This window comes from Coregonus lavaretus, assembly GCF_964263955.1.
Source record: "Coregonus lavaretus genome assembly, chromosome: 1".
NCBI lineage: Eukaryota > Metazoa > Chordata > Actinopteri > Salmoniformes > Salmonidae > Coregonus > Coregonus lavaretus.
Window position 1 is genome coordinate 68,209,636 of NC_139988.1, and position 6,000 is coordinate 68,215,635.

The window sequence follows — 6,000 nt, forward strand, 5'->3', positions numbered from 1 at the left end:
TTCTCTCATGACACCACAAGATGAGCAAACATCCATGTGTGTGTCCCTGCCTTCCACTCTCTCTCCATCTGTCTTCACCCATCACCCCCATCTCTCTCTCCCTCCTGGTCTTCCTCTCTCGCTTCTCTGTCTTTTCTCGCCTCCATAAGAGGAGTAAACACATCAATGTGTGTGTCCTGATGCGAGGCTTGAGATACTCGAGATGGAGTGTTGACACAGCAGGCTCTGTCGCCTTTCTCCATTGCCCCCCCAGATTAAAAGAGATTAGGATGGGAACGAGCTAGAAGTCTCACGCCAGGAGAGAATCATGGGTCAGTTCAACACGAAACAGAAGAAAATGGGCTGAACCGAGGAGGCATTTTCTGAACTTGTCCAATAAGAAACACAAATTTATGCTTTCTGTTGCACAACATTTTTAAACGTTTTGCTACAGTGTGCCCCAATGAATACGACCCAGATTTAAACCTCTGTGTATTTTATTTCCTCTTCTTCTAAGTAATGCAGACAAAGAGCGAAGAGAAAGGAAACAAATTCACGCTAGCATGTAGGCTACATGAGGCCTCTGCAGTAACATTTTGTGGGGCAGGTGCTCAGTCTAAAAAGGAAGTCGGCGATTAGGAAGACATTCGTTTGCATCACTAAGCAGTGCCCAATAAATAATTAAATCCAATTGTTAAATGCTACCACTCCCCCTCCAAATCAAAACGAAACATGGATTCCATGTTGTGTTCTCACTTTGTTCGCACACGTCTGTGTTTCACACCTGTTTGTCCTAGCTAATGAGCCACGCAGACAGGAAGCAGACAAGAAATAGAATGGATCTTGTGCGCGCAAACATTGACATACATGTTTGGGTTTGATTTGGAGGGGGATGGTAGCATCTAACAACTGGATTTATTTATTTCCTGAGTGCCACGCAGCGATGCAAACAAATCATTCTTTATCAGAATGGTCTACCGACCACAAATATACCCTCTGAAGTGGGAAAACCGTCATCAAACAGGCAAAGACACAGGTTGGTAAATAAGTTGCACGGTGGGCTAGTGTTATACTGCTAGACGGAGATCCAATCGAGACACTGGGCTAGTCTTAGAAATAGCCTTCCAAACTTTAATCCTTAGAAGTCAACTATACCCTTACAAGTCTTTGAGAAAAGTCTCACTTGTATGACATTAGAAAACTAGGCCTTTAAACTATTAACTGTTTCCTTGTCACAAAATGTCTCTGTACCGCATTCAATCAAAAATGGCTCCCACTTACCTGACACAGTCACGTCCTATATCAACTCAAACTAGGAAGTGACTATGGGTGTGGCTAGGGAGTGACTGAGGCGGAGCCCACAGCCTATACACACTCAAGGAATCATGGAACCTTCTTCTTCTTCTTTGGTATCATGGTGGTCGCACATTTTATTTGTGCATGCCGCCACCTACTTTGAGGTAGTGTGTTCAATCACATTACATTTGTGATACAAAAATAAAACAGGGGAACATTTTTTTAATTGTAACACCAACCAACTCTACACCTACAGTATACAGATGAAGTCGGAAGTTTACATACACCTTAGCCAAATACATTTAAACTCAGTTTTTCACAATTCCTGACATTTAATCCTAGTAAAAATTCCCTGTCTTAGGTCAGTTAGGATCACCACTTTATTTTAAGAATGTGAAATGTCAGAATAATAGTAGAGAGAATGATTTATTTAAGCTTTTATTTCTTTCATCACATTCCCAGTGGGTCAGAAGTTCACATACACTCAATTAGTATTTGGTAGCATTGCCTTTAGATTGTTTAACTTGGGTCAAACGTTTCGGGTAGCCTTCCACAAGCTTCCCACAGTAAGTTGGGTGAATTATGGCCCATTCCTCCTGACAGAGCTGGTGTAACTGAGTCAGGTTTGTAGGCCTCCTTGCTCTCACACGCTTTTTCAGTTCTGCCCACACATTTTCTATAGGGTTGAGGTCAGGGCTTTGTGATGGCCATTCCAATACCTTGACTTTGTTGTCCTTAAGCCATTTTGCCACAACTTTGGAAGTATGCTTGGGGTCATTGTCCATTTGGAAGACCCATTTACGACCAAGCTTTAACCTCCTGACTGATGTCTTGAGATGTTGCTTCAATATATCCACATAAGTTTCCTTCCTCATGATGCCATCTATTTTGTGAAGTGCACCATTCCCTCCTGCAGCAAAGAACCCCCACAGCATGATGCTGCCACCCCCGTGCTTCACGGTTGGGATGGTGTTCTTCGGCTTGCAAGCAACCCCCTTTTTCTTCCAAATATAACAATGGTCATTATGGCCAAACAGTTCTATTTTTGTTTCATCAGACCAGAGGACATTTCTCCAAAAAGTATGATCTTTGTCCCCATGTGCAGTTGCAAACCGTAGTCTGGCTTTTTTATGGCGGTTTTGGAGCAGATGCTTCTTCCTTGCTGAGCGGCCTTTCAGGTTATGTTGATATAGGACTCGTTTTACTGTGGATATAGATAATTTTGTACCCGTTTCCTCCAGCATCTTCACAAGGTCCTTTGCTGTTGTTCTGGGATTGATTTGCACTTTTCGCACCAAAGTACGTTAATCTCTAGGAGACAGAACGTGTCTCCTTCCTGAGCAATATGACGACTGCGTGGTCCCATGGTGTTTATACTTGCGTACTATTGTTTGTACAGATGAACGTGGTACCTTCAGGCGTTTGGAAATTACTCCCAAGGATGAACCAGACTTGTGGAGGTCTACAATTCTTTTTCTGAGGTCTTGGATGATTTATTTTGATTTTCCCATGATGTCAAGCAAAGAGGCACTGAGTTTGAAGGTAGGCCTTGAAATACATCCACAGGTACACCTCCAATTGACTCAAATGATGTCAATTAGCCTATCAGAAGCTTCGAAAGCCATGACATCATTTTCTGGAATTTTCCAAGCTGTTTAAAGGCACAGTCAACTTAGTGTTTGTAAACTTCTGACCCACTGGAATTGTGATACAGTGAATTATAAGTGAAATAATCTGTCTGTAAACAATTGTTGGAAAAATTACTTGTGTCATGCACAAAGTAGATGTCCTAACCGACTTGCCAAACTATAGTTTGTTTACAAGACATTTGTGGAGTGGTTGAAAAACAAGTTTCAATGACTCCAACCTAAGTGTATGTAAACTTCCGACTTCAACTGTATACCACTATTTCCCAAAAAGACAAATCTCAAAACATCTTATAACTCCTCTGTAGTAAAATCTCATCCACCCAGGTACTTCTCTGCAGCTGCCACATACACTCATTAAAAACCCACCACCCCATTCCACTACTTTGACCCTATCTGTTCCTCCACCATGCAAACGGCCTGGGAGGATGGGACACACCCTGTAACTCTTCTGAAGTCAAATCTCGTATACTCAAGTACTTCTCTGCAGCTGCCACCACTATTTTCTGTGATGTACGTTCCATTTCTGCGGTACAGTTGATAACCATTGCTATGAATGCTAAGAAGCCAACTTTACTGAAGCATAAATCCCTCGTTGGCCTATCCCTCTGTGCTGGCACAAATATACTACTCACTGGGATCCTCTCCGGATCCCTCACCCTTGACCCATCCTCCTCTACTTTCTTCACTGCCTCAGCATTCGACACCTTCTGGACTACTCTGACTCTGGCCATTTCAACCTGCCTCTCTCGCACCGGACACTTTCGATCCCCAGCAACATGGGCAGACCCTACAGTTGACACACACAACTTTATCCACCGAAACGACACAATTCTCTGTCCCATGCCCTCCTGCACACTTCCCACATCTTGGAATCACCTTGCTACACACTGCTGCAACGTAACCATAAACGTTGGCACAAAAGCTCTAACAGGATAACTGATATATCCTAACATGACTTTGTCGGGTAGAGACTTCTTTATCTGTCAGGCCCTGGCTCTGGGGACTCTCGTATGTTGAGCCAGGGTGTTCATTTGTTTATGTTCTAGTCGTTGTATATCTATGTTGGCCAGGGTGGCTCCCAATCAGAGAGGGCTGTAGCTCGTTGTCTCTGATTGGGAGTCATACTTAGGTAGCCGTTAGGCATTCATTGTTTGTGGTTTCTTGTTCTTATTTGGTTTGTGTTCAACCGTAGACATCACGTTATCGTCTGTTGTTTTGATCGTGTGATCATTCTCTAAATAAATATGTTCACCTTCAACGCTGCGCATTGGTCCTCCTCCTTAGACGATCGTGACATTATCATGTCCAACAATGCCAAGCTCGGGTTCCAAGCCGAGCTCTTCACCATACCTTCCACCTCACTTAACTCGACCTCATTCACTGTCTTCTCGTTCTGTTTGCACTTGACACCAATCTTATTCGACATTCCATCTCCATTTTTAGCGGCATCTTCTTCAGATTCAAATCCAACCTCTGCTTTCCTCATTCTCTTCAAGCTCCTCTTCCTCTTTTTCCTCCTCCATTACTCCTCAGAAATCCACGTTTCTGTGTCCCTGTCCCAATATTCCTGTTCTTGTTCCATGATTCCTCCTACGACCTCCTGCATACATGTCTCTCCCTGGGCTTCTCCTCCTTCACTGCTCTATGATACAGTCATTGCTATTAACTCGAAAGCACTTTTTCGAAAATCTTCCAATCATGGAACCTTGTGGGTTACACTTTAGTTATACTAGTTACACTGCAAATGTACACTGCAGTACATCTGCAATATGCAGTTGCTAGGTCAATTTTTTATTTTTAAATGAATGATGTGATTTTTGAAGAATATAACTAATATAACCTCTCCACTGGGCGAAAACTGGTTGTATCAATGTTGTTTCGATGTCATTTAAACCAAAAAAGGCATCAACGTATGGGAATTTCATATTCTTTTCACCCAGCTTTTAACCTAAATCCAGTGACATGGTGAAATGTTTGGTTGATTTCACGTTGAACTGACGTCTGTGCTCAGTGGGTCATGAGATTAGTTAATCTGTCATACCCCATCAGAACTGAAATTATAAACTGTTTTACTCCTTTGTTTGTAAACAATGTAAATGTAAACAAACACAGTATAGCCTCAAAACATGGTTAAAACTATAATTTTGATATCATGAATGGTCAGTCCTTGTATCCATAGCTCTGCCCATGAGTTTCAGAGTGGTTACATTTCTCCAGCCCCATCCCTCAGCTGTTTACCAAATCAGTGGCGGGGTGTCCACTTTGTTATTGTTCGTTCTAAGGATCACTTTTTTTTTTTTATGTGGGGGCAAAAGGCATCATCATCACAGTTTTTGCTCTGGGCTCTATCTTGAAAACTTGACTGCTGACAATCACCATTTCTTGGACTAACGAACAAAATAATAATATATCGTTTTTGAGTGAACTATCCCTTTAATTTAAAGGAGGATCCCCCCAAAATATTGGAGGGACAAACATGAAAAATCACAACTCATAACAGTCAGAATTCATCAGGCGCATCTTTGCATTTCCAAACCCACATCACAGTGAATGGGAGAGTGAATCAACATCCACAACAATGAATAAATCAACAGATTCCTGTGAATTAATCTCTCTTAAGTTTGGATTTCATTGCAAATGTGCTCAGACATCTCCATGGTAACAGGAATTCCATGAGCATTCCCAAGTGCATTGGCAACTCACTACAGACGGTCGGTGTGACATGCACTGCGAATATACACCCACACACACATACTTTGCAAAGATGTGTTCGCACACACACACACACACACACACACACACACACACACACACACACACACACACATACACACACACGAGTTTAGTATACATAGTATTGGAATCAACACTACACAGTCAGAGCCCCACCATCTACCAAATACTTCACCAGATTGTCATTTTATGACACACAAACCATCTAGGTCATACTAACCTTGTATCTTCCGTACAGACAATATAATATGCAAATTATTTTTGTTAACTGTTCAACAACAGTTTCACAGTATGACAGCATTCCCTGTACCCCTCAAAGGGGGAAACAAAGTGTGATGTACAG